Source organism: Oryx dammah, unplaced genomic scaffold, assembly GCF_014754425.2.
Source record: "Oryx dammah isolate SB20612 unplaced genomic scaffold, SCBI_Odam_1.1 HiC_scaffold_10, whole genome shotgun sequence".
NCBI lineage: Eukaryota > Metazoa > Chordata > Mammalia > Artiodactyla > Bovidae > Oryx > Oryx dammah.
Window position 1 is genome coordinate 13112194 of NW_024070194.1, and position 20377 is coordinate 13132570.

At 40.8% G+C, this 20377-nt stretch overlaps 1 protein-coding gene across 2 annotated transcripts in view; it reads left to right on the top strand.

The window, feature by feature from the left end:
• The window catches only part of CHD6 (chromodomain helicase DNA binding protein 6), a 203857-nt gene that overhangs the window by 23954 nt on the left and 159526 nt on the right, over positions 1-20377 (top strand). Inside the window, exons 2-3 of one of the 2 annotated variants that reach the window (XM_040248622.1) lie at positions 4307-4450; positions 8370-8482. The gene's annotated coding sequence lies outside the window, so the exon portion shown is untranslated. The remainder of the gene's footprint in view (positions 1-4306; positions 4451-8369; positions 8483-20377) is intronic. The other variant, XM_040248624.1, reaches the window with a different exon arrangement.

Sequence of the window (20377 nt, forward strand, 5' to 3'; positions counted from 1 at the left end):
ATTTTTATTTTGAATTTTCTGTTGTGATGGCCACTGAGGGGATTTTTCTTTTAAAAATGTGCTTTTAGATAGTCATCTCCTAAGCTTGTTTCAGTGGAGACAGAGAAATCTTGTTGGGATGAATTTTGCAGGGGCTGCTTTTGTTTCAGTCCACATTGAGATTCTGTGGTGCATATGAGGCTTAGTATAGGTACCTGGGAGCTGGAAATCTGGTTTTCGGTGAAATAGTGTGTATTATTATGGTGTGTGTCCCAGAGTTGCTGTGCTAAGACCCATTTTCAGAATTAGAACTTTGAAACATCTAGGCCATGAAGAGAACTTGTGCAGAGTTGAATGAGACGTGTTAACTCACATCATATTGTGTGTGCTCAGTCGTGTCTGACTCTTTGCAACCCCGTGGCCTGTAGCCCGCTAGGCTCCTCTGTCCAAGGGATTTCCCAGGCAAGAATACTGGAGTGAGTTGCCGTTTCCTCCTCCAGGGGATCTTTCTGACCCGGGGATCAGACCCGCTTCTCCTGCGTTGGCAGGCCGATTCTTTACCACTGAGCCACCTGGGAAGCTGTCACATCATATTAAACCCAGCCTACTGTGAAGCAGGGGATTTGAGAAAGTCATGGCATGCCCAGGCGTGTTCCTGTTGCATCCCTGTTACTGCCAACACAGTTCTGTTGCCTTTTCTATTCTTTCACTTAGCTGCGGGCTGATTGAGCATGAGTTTAATTTTTGCCGGTATGGTGTGGGTCACAGTGAGCATTTAAAAATCTTTGAACAGCATTCAAAGCTACTGTGCATTGTGACTCTAATTTCTGCTTATATTAATATAATACTCATGTTCTCTTTGACTCGCTTGCTGTTTACTGATGAATGAGGTACTGAGTTACTGTTAATTCTTTTACAGGGAGTAAATTCATTGTTTAAAATGGGTCATAGTTCCAAAGTATACCCAGAATTTTCCTTACTTTTTGAAGAAACAAAACTCTTTCAAACCTGTTGAAAACAAAATTCAACTGAAGGAATTTTAAAGATCTTATTAACTTTATTAGATGATTCATGAATTGGGCAGCGTCCCATCCAGCAAACAGATGGGAGCTCTAAAGAGCTGTGTCGGATGAAAGATCTGTATGCAGAAGGGAATGGGATGAAGAAGTTACTTGCAAAGCGTGGATTTTTTGTGGCAAGGTCACCTTCCTTTAGGGGACTGCAGAAGTCTGTCAAGCAGATTACCTCACTAGTGCTGACCAGGTAACTCCAGATCGACTGGTTTAAGATTCCCCTCCTGGGAGAAGTTGAAACTGTAAATTATGTATTAAGTTGCTGTTTGGTGACCTGGGCTTAGCCCAAGTGACTCCATTTTGGTTTGGTTTTGTCTTTCTTCAAAAAAAACAAAAACAAAAAACCTTTCTCTGTTTAGTCAACAGTATTTCCTGTACCTTCAACAAATCAAATGTTTTAATTTTCCACACTTGTCTATTTTGTTTCCTACCATTTTGTTCTTCTGTACTCTTAGATTTGACTCTACTTTTTTTTTTTTGGTCCGTGATTTTTTTTTCTCTTTTACAAACTAGGTAGGTAATACTATTCTTGAAAAGTGTTTTTTAGCCACAAAGGTGCTAACAGTACTCATTTACTTTGGCTGTTGGGAGCCTGCGACCCACAGCAGACTGATTGGAGATTCAGAGTAATGTGGTAGAGTGGTGTGTTTTATTGGAACCTTCCATCTTTAGAAATCCTTGAGCATTTGCTGCCATATTTTCTAGATACGTCTCCTGACTTTTAAAGTCCCCCCCTCCCTTTTAAAATTAGAAATATTTCAGCAAAATAATTCAGATGATATGCTACCTCTTAGGAGGAGGAGGAGGAGATAGGGTCCATAGGTAAAATTGCACTGGGGAGTGGATGCTCCCTGTGATTTATGTCTCTGAGTCTTTGACCCCAGTTCTTCAGTTCTTTGTAGTGGTGGATGAGATTGTGTCCCCATCCCTTGATTTTGGGCTTGGCTATATGACTTGCTTTAGGTTAGTGGGATATTAGTAAACATGATGGAAGTAGAAGTCTGCACTGTGCTTGTGCTGGTGGGCTTGTGTCCTTTTGTGCCTTCGTCCTCCCCGTGAGAAGGCCCCTGAGTGGCTGCAGCCTCTTCAGCTTGGGCCTCAGAGTGAGACCACAGAGCAGAGCCCCCGCGGATTATCTGTAACTTAAAGCGGAGCCAACACAGCTCAGACACCTGAGGGAAAACTAAATGCTTGTGCCAGTAAGATTTTGTGGTCTGTTGTTGTACGCATTATTGTGGCAATAGATGACTAATGCGGTCATCCTGCTGCATCCAGGACAGGCAGCTTTCTTGGGTGGTCTTCCTTCCTACCTGGCCACTTCCAGGATTCTCAGTTGGCCCACTCCACCCTTTTCTTCCCACTCCAGTGTTTTCCTCATTCTTCCTTATTGTTCCCCTCTACCTTATGGCTTCTGCTTACTTGTATGTTATGTTCTCTCCTAACTTTTACAGGTCCAAAGCCCTTTGTGACTCCTCTAGTTTCTCTTAAACTCATGACTTCTCAGCTCCCACTCCTGTTGCCTGTGCTTTATTTCAGTTCAGTTCAGTCGCTCAGTCGTGTCCGACTCTTTGCAACCCCATGAATCGCAGCACGCCAGGCCTCCCTGTCCATCACCAACTCACGGAGTTCACTCAGACTCACGTCCATCAAGTCAGTGATGCCATGCAGCCATCTCATCCTCTGTCGTCCCCTTCTCCTCCTGCCCCCAATCCCTCCCAGCATCAGAGTCTTTTTCCAATGAGTCAACTCTTCGCATGAGGTGGCCAAAGTACTGGAGTTTCGGCCTTAGCATCATTCAGACTTCTGAGAGACAGTCAACTTTGCCTGGCAGGTTTTCTCCCACCCCAGAAATTTCATGTCCTCAATTGTTGGCCTGCTTGGTCTGTGATTAGTGTTAGGTGAGGGGCCCACCTCTGGTCCAGTTAAATGTGTCAGGGATGTGTTGGGAAGGGGACATGTCTTGAAATACATGAGTGCCTAATACTGCCTTGTTTAATAGAGGCTGTGAATGTGTGGAAATTGCAGTTATAAGACAGATCTTCTACACAGGGTTGTATGTCATCTGGGGGTTTTAGTGAGTATTCACACTTTTCAGTTTCTGGACTCGTCACTTCCCCAGAGGGGAAGCTTTTAACTTGGCTTTTCCAAGTTTAAAATGTTCTGGGGCTGCATTCCAGTTTTAAGTTTCCTAGTGTTCTTGCCTGGAGAATCCCAGGGTCGGGGGAGCCTGGTGGGCTGCCTTCTATGGGGTCGCACAGAGTCGGACACGACTGAAGCGACTTAGCAGCAGCAGCAGCAGCAGCAGCTCTAAGATAACCAGCCTTACAGCATGAGTTCTCAGGATGAACTTCTTTCAAGGAAAAATGTGAGAGAAGAGACCATCTACTGGAAGGATTGCTACTTGGCAAAACCTTCCAAAGAGTTGAGAAGAAAATAAGTTGGCCTATTCTAAAGTTCTAGGCTATTTAGGTGGTTCCATAGCTTTTCTGTATAGGGGAAGAGATTGATCAAATTAAAGCTGGTTTATAGCGTTTAAAAGGTTGTGCTTTTAATTTCAATTTATCTCTTTAAGTATTTATGTTTTGGGATACTCTTATAAATGATACTTTAAAAATGTTAATTTACAGTTATTCCTTGCTAGTATATAGAAATACAGTTGGCTTTTGTATATCGATCTTACATCCTATGATCTTAGCAAACCAATTTACTGATTTTAGAAATGTTATTCTAGATTCTTTGGGATTTACTATATTAATAGTTATTTTGAGTGCAAGTAAAGACAGTTGTATTTCTTCCTGTTTAATCTGTATGCTTTCTATTTCTTTTTTTTTTTTTTGTCTTACTGCACTGGCTAGGACCCCAGTATGATGTTGAAGTGATATGATGATAAGATTAGACACTCTTGCCTTGTTCTTGAGTTTAGGGAAAAATTATGCAGTCCCATTAATGGTAGGTTTTTCGTCGATGCTTTTTATCACATTGAGGAAGTTCGCTTTTATTTCTAGTTTCTGGAGAGTTTTCATCACAAATGTTGGATTTTGTTACATACTTGTATCTGTTGATACAGTGAATTACATTAATTGACTTTTGATGTTGAATGCCTCTTGCATACCCAGGATAAATCCCACTTGGTCTTGATGTATTACCCTTTTTATGTATTGCCATATTCAATATGATAGTATTCTGTCGAGGATTTTAGTGTCTTTATTTTGATCTTTGTCTTAAATGTGTGGCTTCTTATATTGTTGTTGCAGGACTTGTCGGCTTAATGCCGGCTGACATTAGATGGAAGTATTCCCTCTTCTGTTTTCTGGAAGAGTATATGTAATATATTGCTATACAGAAGATATTGCAGATTCAGTTCCAGGTCACTGCAATAAAGTGAATATTGTAATAAAGTGAGTTGCATGAATTTTTTGGTTTGCTACTGCATATAAAAATTAGGTTCATACTATAGTCTGTTAAGTGTGCAGCCACTAGCATTATGTCTAAAAAGAGATTTATATAACTTAACTAAAAATTAGTTTTATTGCTAAAACGTGCTGACTGTCATCTGTTAAAACAGCCACAAACCTTCAATTTGTAAAAAAAAAAAAAAAATGTAGTGTCTATAAAGCACCTAAAATGAAGTACAATAACTATTTGGTGAGATTCTCCGCTGAAGCTACCCGGGCCTGGAGTTTTCTTTGTTGAAAGGTTATTATCTACAAATTCACTGTCTTTAATAGATGAAGGGCTGTTCAGGTTGTTTTGTTTAAGTGAGCTTGTCTAGTTTGTTTCTTTTGAGAAACTCATACATTCATCTAAGTTGTCCAAATTTAGAGGCACATTCTACCTTCACATAACATTATACTGTTTCACATTTCACATGCAGTGTAAGATGCTAACAATACAGCATGCTTCTAGTTTTCCCTTCTATCCTGTGTGATTATTGGTGTCATACACTTTCCTTTTAGTATTTTATAAATTCCACAATGTACTGTCATCATTTTGGCTTTAGATTGTTCTTTTGGAATAATTAATAATTTGTGGAAAAGATTTTTTTTTTTTTTTTTTGGGGGGCAACTTTATTTATTTATTTTTTTTAATTTATTTATTTATTTTTAATTTTTACTTTACAATTCTGTATTGGTTTTGGCATAGATTGACATGAATCCACCACAGGTGTAAAAAAGATTTTTTATGCTTACATTTTGATAATTTCTGGAACTGTTTTGTGTGGATCCTCATTTTTTGTCTGGTTATCATATGCCTTTTACTCAAAGGACTTCTTTACCTTTTCTTGTAGGGCAGGTGTGCTGACATTGAATTACCTCATCTTTTGTTTGTCTGAAAAGCCATTATTTTGCCTCCATTTTTGAAAGATATTTTTGCTGACTAGAATTCTGGGTCATGAAGTCTTTTTTCTTTCTTTCTTCCCCTTTTCAGTGGTTAAGAGGTGCCACACCATCATCTTCTGGATTGCAAGTAGTGCGCTGAATTTTTTTCCCCCCTTCAGAAGGTAGTGTCTTTTTCTTCCCACTGTATTTCAGATTTTCTCTTTAACTTTGATTTTTGGCAATTAAACTGTGAAGTGTCCAGGTATGTGTTCTTTGTTGTATTTGTTTGTTTCTTTACTTGTTTATATTCATTCTGTAGGATTTTCTTAGATCTATGGTTTGATGGCTTTATTTTTGGAGAATCTCAAGCCATTTTCCTTCCAGATGTTATTTCTGCCTTGCTCCTCCCTCTCCAGTTACATGCTTGTGGTATCATTTGATCATATCTCAGCTCTTGGATGTTCTTTATGTCTGCTGTGTCCTCCCTGCCCCTCTCCCCCTTTTGTGTTTCGATTTAGGTGATTTGTAGTGATCTGTCTTCAAGCTCGTTGATTCCTTCCTTGATTTTATTGAGTGAGTGGTGGGCTTGTCAAAGGAACTTTTCCCCTCTGATACCATTAGAAAAAAGCGTTTCTCTTTGGCTCTTTCTTACATAGTCTAGCTTTCTGTTGAAATTTGCCATCTATTCATGCATATGGTCTACTAAATTGTTTAACATGTTAAGCATTGGGTTTTTTTTTTAATAGTTTTTAAACTTTATTTATTTATTTATTGGTTGCTCAGGGTCTTCATCGCTGCACACAGGCTCTCTCTAGTTGTGGCGAGCAGGGGCTGCTCTTCAGTTGCCGTGCGAGGGCTTCTTATTGCAGTGGCTTCTCTTGCGTGGAGTGTGGGCTCCAGAGTGAGTGGACTTCAGTAGTTGGGTGCGTGGGCTTAGTTGCCCCTTGGCATGTGGAATCTCCCCACACTGGGAATCGAACCCGTGTTCCCTGCATTGGCAGGTGAATTCTTAACCACTGTACCAGATTATAACTGTCTTAAGCACCATTAAACTCCCTATCTGGGTCATCTCTCAGTCTGATTGATTCTCCTTAGAGCTTTGTCTCCATTTCATACCCACTTTGCTTTTTTGTAATACCTTGTAATTTTTGATCAACTGCTGGACTGAGACTGAGTTGGACATTAAATATTAATATTGAGATTACTGTTACATTAGGGGTAGGTTTTTGGGGGGAGGAAGAATGTCACATTTGTGTATACAGAATATTCAGGACCTGTTATAGGACTGGGGACATAATTTTCTTTGTTCAGTTGTAAAATTTTACATTTCTCTAACTTGCTTTTTTTTAAAAAATAGCATTCCTAAGAGTCACCTTATCAGAACTTAACCCTTGTAGTTGCTTTTTCCTTTCTTTCTGCCCCCATTGGACCTAAAACTCTTCCTTAGTTCTGTTGGCATGCACACCAAATACGTTTAGCAGATTTGTCTTCTTTCACTGGACTAAAGTAGGTAATGTCTTATTCATATATTTGGATCTCTGTCATCTTTTTTTATATATATATAAAATCTTTTAGCTGCATTTTGAAAGTGAAGTCTCTCAGTTGTGTCCGACTGTTTGTGATCCCATGGACTTTAGCCCACCAGGCTTCTCCATCCATGGGATTTTCCAGGCAAGAACACTGGAGTGGGTTGCCATTTCCTTCTCCAGGGGATCTTCCCATCCCAGGGATCGAACCCAGGTCTCCTGCATGGCAGGCAGACGCTTTACCCTCTGAGCCACCAGGGAAATACACACACACACACACACTCCAGTATTCTTGCCTTGTAGAATCCGCATGCACAGAGGAGTCTGGTGGGCTATAGTCCATGGGATCTCAAAGAGCTGGATACGACTGAGCAACTAAGCACAGTACAGACATATATGTATACACACAGAGAGATGAGCACACTGTGTTAAGCTGAATTGAGATTATGAAATAATTTTTATTCCTTAGCCAAAAATCCTCACTGCTGCTCCCACTCGTGCCCACCACCAATTAGTGGGAATATTGTCTCTGATTTTCCACAGTCACCTGTGATGTATCTAAAAAATGTGCTGAGGTGAGGTCTAGAATGGTTGAATTTGTGAAAAGGTAGCTCTTTCTTTATATTTTCCTTGCTAGTTTTCTATGTGTAGTTTGCCTCCCTTCCTTGGCAGTATGATTTTGAGAGGAAATAACTGTCTTCTGCTTCTCTTCTGGTGTCTTGTTAGGAAGCAGCACAATGTTGAGCACACAGTAGATGGTCTACAAATTACTGAAAATTTCTGAGACTTAATGATACTAATGAATTTTGGAATGAGTTGCCAGTAGCTTTTCTTTTTCTGTTTATCCCCAAAGACTTTGAGTAATGGTGAGGATGAAATTATTCCATTCCTTGCCGGCTCTGTTTTTTTTGGCAAGTTGCTTAACATCCTGTGTTTTGGTTTCTTTATCTATACAATGGGAATAATAACAGTACCTAACTCATAAGATTATTATGATGACTCAGAAAAATAATGTAATAAATGTTGCTTGCTGCATTCTAGTTCCTCAGTTATTATTAACAGTGCATGTGAGAAGGGCAAGTTTTTAACAGTAAGGTTTTAGATGCTAAGGTCTTTCAGTAGGAAGGCATTTACTATCTGAAAACCATCTATCTGAGGATGGATAAATATAACTACTTCTATATTAAATAAGGAAGTAACCTTTACTCAGAGTATTAACAGCAGAATGGGAACAGAGCTAATTAATTTCTACCTTGTTGGCAGTAATGCAATGTTGAATGTTTGCTCTGTTCCCAGGGGCATAGTGATCAATACAGAAATAGATTTCCCAGATCAGCCTTCCCTAGGACCAAAGGTACTTCATCTTACAGATCATCGTTAGTTACAGTTGACCCTTGAACAACATGGGTTTCAACAGCACAGGTCCACTTACATGCGGATTTTTTTTTTTTTTGACTGAATATGTGCTACAGTACTACAATCCATGGGTGCAGAACCTTGGATATGGAAGGTCGACTGTAAAGTTATACATAATTTTCGAAGGCATATGGAGCAGCAGCACCCCTCACCCCCACATTGTTCAAAGGTAAACTGCATGTTTTAAAACTATATTCATCCTACCTTTAGGCATCATTTATTGTTGTTTATTTTTACAGTCTCTTCCTTTTTACCACTGTTATTGACCAGATCATGTTCAATAGAGAAAGCCCAGAGAGAATTATGGAAAGGGGCAATAGCCTGATGAGAGTTATTAAAAATTTTTGGCAGACAGCTGTTAGGAAAATATTGTGAAACCTGGTCAGGTGCGATTTTCTAGATTCAGTGTTTTGTTTACCTAGCAAGAAGGGGGATGGAACACATGGTTACAGATAAAAGAGAATTCTTCTTTGCATAGCATTGGTGCTTGTATTACTGAACCCCTTTATTAAATTAGTGGTTTTGATATTTGAACAGTACTCTCTCCTCTCAATGCAGTACACTACCATTATATGTGGAATAATGATAATTATTCATATACTTTTCTAAGTTTTGGAAGGAAATTGGTGATATATTTGACCTGCAAATCTGTGGCATAGTCAAGTTTTAACTGCTGTGATACCAAGTATGAGGTGATAGTAGCACAGCATGAACTATGTTAGGTGCAATGGGAATGGATGAGGGATTGAAATGAGGGAAGTTTATTTAACTTTTTTTTTTAACAAAAGTGGAATTTTTTATTATACTAAAGAGTATTTCTTCAGCTTGTAAAAAAATATTTATTTTATATGAATGTTGGAAAAAACTGAAAAGTGCGGATAAACTGCTGAAGACTTAGAAATAGAGACATGCCATTAAAAAATACATATTTTGGTAGTCAGGTTCCTCAGATAACTTTTCTCAGGCTAAAGAGGCGTGAAGAGTTCAGCCTGGTATCAGGACACCCTGTCTGCACCTTGGCAATAGTGCATGGCCTGATGGAAAGCACACCTCCAGAGGAATGTTGTAGAGAGGATTTCTGCTGACAAAAGAAAGCTGCCCGGAGTCTCTCACATACAGTCTTCAGAGGCCACTCCCGTCAGCTTTTTTCGTGTTTGTTTTACATAAAGGCTTTCTGCAGATTTTCATGTCTTGTGGATGGTGGCCAGACTTAGGTTTGGTTATGAATTCCTGTCTCTTCTTTCCCTTAACCTTAAAAAAAGTTTTTATTATGGGAAATTTCAAACATACGTACAACTAGAGAGAATAGTACAGTGAATCCTCATGCCGTTCTTGTTTTATCTGTCCCTTCTCACTTTCTCTTTGACCCTAGAGTATTTTGAAGAGAGCCTAATAGCCTGTCCTTTAACCTATAAATATTGTAGTGTGTATCTGTTGGATAGAAAAGGGCATTATCATACACATTAACACATTCCCTACAATCTGATTCCTTAATTTACCTGATTCTGAATCTCTCCCTTTCATTTTTCTCAAAAATGGCTTTTTTACAATTAACTCTTTTAATCAGGTCCAGATAAGGTTCACCTAGTGCATTTGATTGATGCATATCTTTAATTTCTTTTAATCTAAAATAAATCTCTGTTGTTGTTGCTGTTACTGTTATGCCATTTTTTTGTGGAAGAAACCAGGTTGGTTCCCCTTCCCCACATTGTGGAGTTTGCTGACTGTATCTTTGTATCATATAACATGATAACATCTTTTTCCATATTACCTGTAAGCTGGTAATTAGATTTGGAGGCTTAACAATTCTGGTAATCATTCAGACTTTTTTTTTTTTTTTTTTTTATTCATAGGTAGTATATCGTGCTTCCTGTTCACATGTGGAAAGGTGTCTGATTTTCCTACTGTGTATTCCTACAATGTTTGATTGTCTTCCTGTGTATACCTAGAGTAATTGATGGGGTCATGTTGGCATAGCCCTCTGTTGTCAAGTTGTGTTCCCCCATTTGGCCAATAGAAATCCATGGGGTGACTTTGGACAGCCTGCAGATTTCCAGTTCTATCCACCTTTCATCTAATGGTCCTCATTTAACCTTAACTGATGAATGTTGCCTGAATCATTTATTTCACTATTGTTAACACTTTAAGAAGACTGAGAGACTTGTAGAAAATGAAATGAAAATCTTTGATTAAGAACTTAAAAAAAAAACAGTAAAATGAGGTCTGAAAAATTTATTTATGCAAAGTACTTTTTGGGGGCTGATTATGTTTAGTGAAAGAAGTGTTGTGTAGAAAGGGATGTTTAAAAGTTGTATGTTTAGGAATTCCCTGGCGGTCCAGTGGTTAGGACTCATTGCTTTCACTGAATGGTTGTTTGTTTTGTTTTAGTCTGTTAAGTTAATCTGTGTGGATCAGAAAATGACTAGATTCTCAAGAATCTGAACATTGTTGTAACAGTGTGATGTTTTAAACAGTTGGGTATCACTGATAGGGATGAGTTAATACAGAACTATGAGGAAGCATCCTCAGGTCATTCTTTCCTTTTTAGTAACTTTCTCTTGAAGGAAAAAAGGAATTTATTATTACCCTTCTGTATTTTAAAAAAATCCAGCTTTCTTATTCACCTGGAGAGCAGAGAACTCGGTAAAGTAGCAGATATGTTACTGTTTTTGCAGGATTCTTTTCCCATAGTTGTTTTTTTTTCCTCTCTCTCTCTTTCTCTCTTGGTGTGTGGTTTTTATATATACTGGGTCATAGAGAATTTTAAGACATAGGATCCTTGGGAAAGGGTTTTTCAACATCTGAGGTCAACACCCTCATTTTAAAGTTGAAGAAGCAGAGTCGATTCCTTTGTTTCATTGGTGACCTTCCCGTATATCTGTCTCGCTTGTTGCTGAGTGAGGTGACTAGCTCCTCGGAGATACTATAAACCATACAGTGAGAGGGAGAAGTATGAGAAACGGTTGAATCTGGCGAAATATAAACTCAAGATGAATATTGTATGGAGTGCGTGCTAACACAGTTCTTGGCTAGAATTGAGTTAATAAAGACAAGCCACATGTGAGGTGCCCTCAGGTGACTGAGTCAGTTCCAGTATGGCACCAAACTCTGCAGTGAGGGGCTGGCCTTTCACATCTGGCCTTTGAGGGCAGACCTTTGCCTTGGCACTGGTGCCTTGAGTAGGTGGTGACAGGCAGAGCAGTGGAGTTGGTCTCGCTTGGTGTGCACGATGTGAGCAGCACCAGCTGTGCTCTAGAGGAAAACTTGAGGTTTCTTTCAACAGAGTTAGTGATGTTTACGGAGGAGCCTGGTGGGCTGCAGTCCATGGGGTCGCGAAGAGTCAGACACGACTGAGCGACTTCACTTTCACGTTTCACTTTCATGCATTGGAGAAGGAAATGGCAACCCACTCCAGTGTGCTTGCCTGGAGAATCCTAGGGACGATGGAGCCTGGTGGGCTGCCGTCTATGGGGTCGCACAGTCGAACACAACTGAAGCGACTTAGCAGCAGCAGCAGCAGTGATGTTTGTACAGATGTTTTTTTTTTTTTTTTACTGACCATCTTATAAACTCTTTCTTCCTTCTTATAGTTTTGAAGTTGTTTCTTCATGACTTACAAGAACAGTCACATCATATATAAATAATAATTCTGTATCTTTCTTCCTAGGGGCTTCCCTGGTGACTCCCTGGTAGTAAAGGATCTGCCTACAATGCAGGAGATGCGGGTTCAATCCCTGGGTCGGGAACATCCCCTGGAGAAGGAAATGGCAACCCTCTCCAGTATTCTTGTCTGGGAAATCCCATGCACAGAGGAGTCTGGCTGGGTACAATCCACGGGGTCAGTCAGGCACAACTTAGCTGCTCAACCACAACTTTTCTTCCTAGTTTATACATCTCATAATTTTTCCATATATTCTCTAGAATGTCCAGTGCAATACTTGATGGATGGTGTCGTCGTCTTTTTCCAGACTTCTTAATAGGAGTGCCTTTAACATTTCATCACGAGATTTGATTTGGTTTCGGATGGACGTTTATGAGGCTCAGTACTGCTCTAACTAGATAAAGTATCTTAATTCAGCCTTTGATTTTGCAAATTAAGGAAGAAGCAACATAGAAAGTTCAGGAGCAAGCTGAAAATATGTGGAGTATTATAACATTAAAGTGAAAGTGAAAGTCGCTCAGTAGTGTCTGACTCTTTGCAACCCCGTGGACTATACAGTCCATGGAATTCTCCAGGCCAGAATGCTGGAACTGGTAGCCATTCCCTTCTCCAGGGTATCTTTCCAATTCAGGGGTCAAACCCAGGTCTCCTGCATTGGAGGCTGATTCTTTACCAGCTGAGCCACCAGGAAAGCCTATATAATGTTAAATGCATGGGAATATTTATCCTAGAGAAGAAAAAAAACTATGGGATAATTTCATTATCCTCAAGTGTAGGTAGGACCTGTGCTGGTAGATTAAAGCCTCTGGATGATGTTTGAGTATGGGAGAACAGCCTAATGCTCTGGGGATGCTGTCCGCGCAGAGTACCACCAGATGTCCCTACATACCTTTCACTGGGCAAAGGCACTACACCCTTGAACCCAAAAGACAAGCTTCCTTTCTCCTGCAGTGCCCCTTCGAGCGCCCTCTGCTGACCAAGCTTAACATCACACTTTCTGTAAAGGGAAATTTCTTCCAGAGTCCAGTGCGTTATCACAGAGCAGGTACTGAAGGGTGAATTTGGAGTTGAGAGGCTTACTCCTTGGAAGGAAAGTTATGAGCAACATAGATAGTATATTAAAAAGCAGAGACCTTACTTTGCCAACAAAGATCCGTCTAGACAAGGCTATGGTTTTTCCAGTGGTCATGTATGGATGTGAGAATTGGACTCTAAAGAAAGCTGAGTGCTGAAGAATTGATGCTTTTGAACTGTGGTGCTGGAGAAGACTCTTGAGAGTCCCTTGGACTGCAAGGAGATCCAATCAGTCCCTTCTAAAGGAGATCGGCCCTGGATGTTCATTGGAAGGAATGATGCTAAAGCTGAAACTCCAGTACTTTGGCCACCTCATGTGAAGAGTTGACTCATTGGAAAAGACTCTGATGCTGGGAGTGATTGGGGGCAGGAGGAGAAGGTGATGACAGAGGATGAGATGGCTGGATGGCATCACCGACTCGATGAACGTGAGTTTGAGTAAACTCTGGGAGTTGGTGATGGGCAGGGAGGCCTGGCGTGTGCAAAGAGTCGGACACGACTGAGCGACTGAACTGAACGGAACTGAAATTGATAACTGACACTGAAGCCCGACCCAAGAGTACATACTCTGTGATTCCACTTTTATAAGATATGGAAATAAGCAAAACTAATCTGCACTGTTGGAAGTCCGGCTAGTGGTTACCCTTGGAGAAAAGTCGTCGTGACCAAAAAGGAGTGCAGAGGGGGCTTTTTAAAAAAGGTCTATGTGGCTGCCCCATGCATCAGTTGCAGTATGCGGACTCTAGAAAGTGAGCCCAGGCCCTCTGCATGGGGAGCGTGGAGTCTTAGCCACCGGATCACTAGGAACGTCCCTGGCTGAGGCTTTTTAAGTGCTAAGAGTGTTCTGTTTCTGTTAGTCAATTCTGGTTACATGTGTGTTCCGTATGTGAAATGTGTTCGTATGTGAAGAGCTATACTTTTTTTTTAATGTATGTTATACTTAAGTAAAAGTTAAGGGGTGGTACAGTCTGATTTCAAAAGGATAAACTTAAAAAATAAGATCCAGTCTCGAATGGGAGAAATACAAAATAATCCAGGCTATCTCAACCTTTTTTTTATTTTTGAAAGCCTGTTTGAAGGCTGTTTAACTTAATGTCAAACAACAGTATCTAATTCAGTCAGCAAAAAATATTAACTGCCAGACCACTCTTTTTTTTTTTTTTTTTCTTTTTAAATTTGGGACCAAAGTGTTAATACTGAAGTCTTCTGTAGAGCAATATACTTCTCATGTTATTGACCTTACCAAGTCTGAGAACAACAGCTTCTAAGTTTGTTTTTTTTTAATGGCTTTTCAGATACCTCTTTGTTCTTAGTCTAAGTATCACTGCTCTCCTCTGTGTGCATTATCCTTGCTTTTATCTTTGTCATCACATTCCTTTCTTTCAAAGCAGGTAGATCACCATTTGGCCTGACTAAGAAATCTGGGGGCCCCCAGTGCAACTCTCATGTAAGGGTTAGTGGGCGTGGGAATTAAAGATCTTTGATTCAGGAATTTGTGGTTCAGGAGAGGCTCAGTGTGTGGCTTTGCTACAAACAGAAGCAGGTCAGTGCTACGGTTTGTTTAGGACTAGATAACTCTGGGTGCAAAATCCTAAGGAATTCACCAGGTTGGAAAGTTGGCCTTGGATCCAAGAGATGGATAGGGAATCTCAAGGGGTGGGGGGGTGGGGAGGTGGGGAGAAAAAAAAAAAACACAAGTTGCTAGGAAAGTCTGACCTTATACTGTGGATAGGATTTAGGGTGAATTTTAAAGAAGAGTTGGCTGTGTAAAGCCCAGTTGTTACTAAATCGAGGTGAATAACAATAGTAGGTTTTGTGTACAGAGCTTGGTTTCTCCACATTAGGTTATGGTTGTGTTCATGCTTTGAATTGCTGGTGGTAACACTTTGGCCAGGCAGAGAGTTACCACAAACATACAACACAGCAGGCTGAAAACCAAGAATGATTGCCTTGCAAAAATAGTTTCCTTGTATTTTTTAACCCTTAAGTCATTTGAGGGCAGAGGGAAGAAAATAGTGTGGGTGGTGAAACTAGCCAGTGAGCCTTTCATTTATAAGTTCAATCCGGAAAATCGAGAGTTTCCTGACTTGTATTTGTTTCATTTTCTTACTGGCCTGGTGTTATCCTTCGTTGTTCTTTAGTCCCTGGGTTGTGTCCGACTCTTTTGCAGCCCCATTGACTGTAGCCTACCAGGATTCTCTGTCCATGGGATTTCCCAGACAAGAATACTGGAGTGGGTTGCTGTTTCCTTCTCCAGGGGATCATCCTGATAAGGGATTGAACTCGCACCTCCTGCATTGGCAGGCGGATTCTCCACTGTTGTTTACACTACACGGATTGTATGGGTACCGACTGTGTCACAGGCCCTGTCCTAGGCATCGGGGACTGATGCAGTCCCTCGGCCCACTGGAGAGTTACCGTTTTGTATTCTTCTGTTTGAAGGTGGCCTTTAGTATACTTGGCTGTGACATGCAACTTTGTCACCAACTCCTTTAGAATCTATGGATCCTTTAAAAACTGTTACTTGGATTTCACCTCCAGGCTAATGAGAGTTTCCCAACTTGTATTTATTTCATTTGATCACTAGCCTGAGCTTATACTTTGTTTAGTCCACAGATCATGTCTGACTTTGCTGCGACCCCCATGGACTGTAGCCGCCAGGCTCCTCTGTCCATGGGATCTCCCAGGCAGGAATACTGGAGTGGGTTGCCCTTTCCTTCACCAGGGGATCCTCCCCGATCAGGATCGAACTTGCATCTCCTGCATGGGCAGGCAGATTCTCCACCGTTGCTTATACTATGCCACCAACAAAGGGGCTTCATTAGCAAATATAGCGTCTTAAGGGTGCGGGTGGTGGAAGGTATGATTCTCATTCTGCACATGTACTCCAGAGCGGCAGTTTGGAAATTTGCAGTCCTCCAAAACTGCTCGTCTGCATCTAGAACAGTCTTGAATCACATCCCTATGTCTGGTTTTCAGTGCTCATGCTGATGATGGATGGGAACATTGGAATGGGTGGTATAAATACATGGTAAGAATATGAATGGGAGATTATGGGTATTAAGGAGATAAATTTATATTTCAAAATGGTTGTCTTTTGATCTGCGAATGGATGCTATTTATCAGGTAAACTAACAGGCCCCTGTCTGTGGTTCTCTCAACTCATCCTGGGCATGAATTCTGTCATCTCCCAGACCAGTCCTCCTTAAATAGTACCATGTGCCAATCTGAAAACTTGCTGAGTTTTACTTCTGGTTAAGCGCTTATCTAGGTATTAGAAGTCAGTACTTGTAACTATATGTTGTTTGCTCATATATTAATTTAAAGTAGGTGACTGCATCTATACCAGTGATTAGGCAGATTAGATGGACCACACATAACATAGACAATGGTAACAGCTCTTCGTCAGTTGGCTTACCTTTGCCGCGGGTGGCCTCTTGAGTATTCTGCTTATTGCTTGCAGTTTCTGCTCTTAGCGTCGTCGCACAACCAGATTTGCATCACCAGGGCGTTTTATCGGCAGGAGATTCTGGTTGCCAGCCACCCGCCTCACCCTTCAGCCAGTGCTTGTCAGAGCCTGCTTTTGCTCTCACATCAGTCACATCAGGCAGTGCCTTGTTAGATGCATTCCCCCACAGCCTGGTTCTGCATTTATCACAGTACTTTTCTTCTTTTTAGATTTCAGGGAAGGGGGAATTGAGGGTGGAAGAGGATTAAGAACAATTTAATCTTTTAAAACTCCAGAGCTTTAAAAAAAAAAACAAAAAACAAACCCTCCTCAGATTCTTTTAAAGAAAAAAATTTAGCCCCTAAAGACAGTGCAGGAGGTGTCAGAGTTGAGCAGTTTTTAGGAGGTGAAACAACTGTGGGATGCATCAGGGTGCAGCATCCTCCTGGGTTTGCAGCAGGTGATTTAATAATATACGATGTGGGAGTTCAGTTTCAGGGTTTCACCTTAAAACTGGAACAGAAGGAAATCTGTGTGAGATTCAGAATCCATTTGTTTTGTCTTGTTTTTAAACAATAGAAAAAAAGAGCCCACCTGGAAAAATCTTGGGTTTTCATTTTATTTGAACACTCCAGAGTTGTAGAAGTCGGGGAAAGAGCCTGTCTTTTTAGTACAAGGAACCCCACAAATTTATGTGATGTCTTCAGATTGTAGACTGGTTTGCACTTGGACTGGATCTTCTGTTTCCTGTAGAAAGAGCCTGAGTGCTGAGCCTGGATGGCCATAAGTACGTGATTTTTCTTGTATTATTTACCCCAAAGTAAAAGCTCTGCTGAGGACTGTCTGTGTTATGATTTTGTTAATGTGTGTTTACTGTGTTTCCTGCTGTCTTGGATAGCCATCAGATAGAGTTTGTTCCTTACTGTAAATTGCTCCAAAACAGTTTTGTTGAACAATTTCAGGATTCAAATGGGAGGTTTTAGGAGAGTAGATAAAGAATTTAAACAATTACTTGGCAGTTATATCCCTAAAGATTTTTAAAATCTCTGTTTATCTTATGAATTATTAGTATGAGTTTTTTTTTCCTTATATGTAATATAATATTATCTGAAGGGTCCATCTTACTTAAAATGTGCTTAAAAGATCTTCTTGAATAATAGTTTTATCAAGCTGTTTTAATTGCTTCCTCTTCACCCCAAGGATGGATCAAAACCATCTACTATAGCCTGCTTTCTTTCTTTCTATTTTTCCTCTTGAATGTAGTGATTTGTCTATAGGATATCTTTCTAATCTCTGTCCGCTCTCAGTAGAACATCTCCAAGCCTCACCTCCTGGTGGCTCAGACAATAAAGAGTCTGCCTGCAATGTGGGAGATCCAGGTTTGATCCCTGGGTCAGGAACATCCCCTGAAGAAGGAAATGGCAACCCACTCCAGTATTCTTGTGTGGAAAGTCCCATGGATGGAGGAACCTGGCAGGCTACAGTCCATGGGGCTGCAAATAGTCAGACACAGTGATTTCACTTTCCTCACTTTCCTTTCCTTTTGGGGAGGGCATGGCCTTCCTGCATTTCTAATCTCAGGTTTGCATGCCTCAGTTTCCCTTAGTCACTCCTTCAGCCCTTCTAACAACTGACAACAATCCTCACCTCTCCTGCTATTTTCTTGCAAGGCAGTGTGGTGTAGTGCTCAGAGGTCTGAATTGGAACCTGGGAAATCTAATCCTGGTACTTTTGCATAATTGTGGCCTTTGGGCAGTTAGGCTACTCTGACCCTTAAGTTTCATTATCTTAAGATAAAAAGATTGCATTGCCTGACCTTAAAGTTCTCTCCCTTCACTTTGCATATCTTTACTGTTTCTTCAAATTTAGCCTGTCCAAAAGAGAGCTCAAAAAAAATAAAATAAAATAAAACAAAAACAAAAACAAAAGAGAGCTCATCCATCTCTTCTTGCAAAAGATGGTTTTGGTCCCCTGGTGGCTCAGAGGTTAAAGCATCTGCCTCCAATGCGGGAGACCCGGGTTCGATCCCTGGGTCGGGAAGATCCTCTGGAGAAGGAAATGGTAACCCACTCCAGTATTCTTGCCTGGAGAATCCCATGGATGGAGAAGCTTGGTGGGCTACAGTCCACGGGGTCGCAAGAGTCGGACACGACTGAGCGACTACACCTCCCACACCTTCTATAAATGAGAGACTAAGCCCTAGGGACAGTGAATAAATTGTGCAGCTCATATTGCAGTTGTGTCCAGAACCTAGATATCTTCGCTCAGAAAGTGAGAGTGTAGTCGCTCAGTCGTGTCCAACTCTTTGCAACCCCTGCCAGGGTCCTCTGTCCATGGAATTCTCTAGGCAATAATACTGGAGTGGATTGCCATGCCCTGCTCCAGGGGATCTTCCTGACCCAGGGATCAAACCTGGGTCTCCCACATTGCAGGCAGATTCTCTACCATTTGAGCTTCAAGGGAAGCCCCTACAGGTATTATTCTTCCTCCACAAATGGCATTTAAAGTGCCACAAATCAAAAAGGTCTTGCGTTACTGGTGAAGTCTCTTGAGACTGAATATGGAAAGTCATCTGTAAAAACCCTGTCTTCTCACATAAGGTTATAGCTTGAATCTTTAGAGCTCTAAACTTTGAATGGGCTTGGCTGTTAGGAGATTGGTTTCTTCAGTTCTGTGTTCACAGATGAGATCATTCCTCATCTGGGTCAGTTGACATTATAGTGTAGGGTCTAATGACAGAAAGGAAGGGCAGTCAGGTTTTACTTCACAACGTGTTATTTGATAACCCTGGTAATGCCTGGCCACTTGCTTCTACTGCTACCCTTAATAGTGATTCTTATCAAGCAAATTGATTTTTATCACTAAATTAGGAGTTGACATGATTGAAGAGATGAACTGGGATTTGGAGTTGATTTTTCTCCTTTTGTATTACAAAACTATGTCTCATTCATCATGAAGATCAGAGTGTTTGGCTTTGTAATCTCAGAGGTCCCATTCAGTTCTGATTTGGTGAATGCAGCATTATTGAAATGTTGCTAGTCACTTCTAGAGAGCTTCCTTAGTTTATACCTTTATACCATCTAGAGGGCTTATTCATTTATTTATTTATTTGAGTTATAAATAATCTTTATTACTATTTATATATGTTTCCTGTTCCATTTCACAGAAGTATTTAAAGAAGGTTACACAAATACTAGTGATTATAAAAGGATAATATTAATAGCCAAAAGAATATGATTGAAAGGAAAATGTGATTAAGAAAAAAGTCCATGAGAAAGATTAGCTTGCAAAAATGCTTAGTATATGTTCCTAAAAATGCATAGTATATGTTCCTATAGAGTTAAGAGTACTGGATCATGAATTTGGCTCAAATCTCTTGACAGCCAAAGCAAAATCATAGTGTTATTTATCTGAAAGAATTGTTACTGAATTATATCCAAAAAAACAAACAAACAAAGCAAAGTCGCTCAGTCGTGTCCAACTCTTTGCAACCCCATGGACTGTAGTCTACCAGGCTCCTCTGTCCATGGGGTTTTCCAGGCAAGAGTACTGGCGTGGGTTGCCATTTCCTTCTCCATAGAGGGCTTCTTTATACCTCTATACACCTTTATACCATTAGGGCTTCCCAGTGCTTCCACCTGTATACCACTGGGGCTTCCCAGGTGGCTCTAGTGGTAAAGATCCCGCCTGCCAACGCAGAAGATGTAAGAGGCGTGAGTTTGATCCCTGGAGGAGGGCATGGCAAACCCCTCCAGTATTCCTGCCTGGAGAATCCCAGACAGAGAAGCCTGGTGCGTCACAGTCCAGAGGGTCCACAGAGCTGGACACGACTGAGATGACTTAGCACACTTAGAAGCCTGGTGTGTCACAGTTCAGAGGGT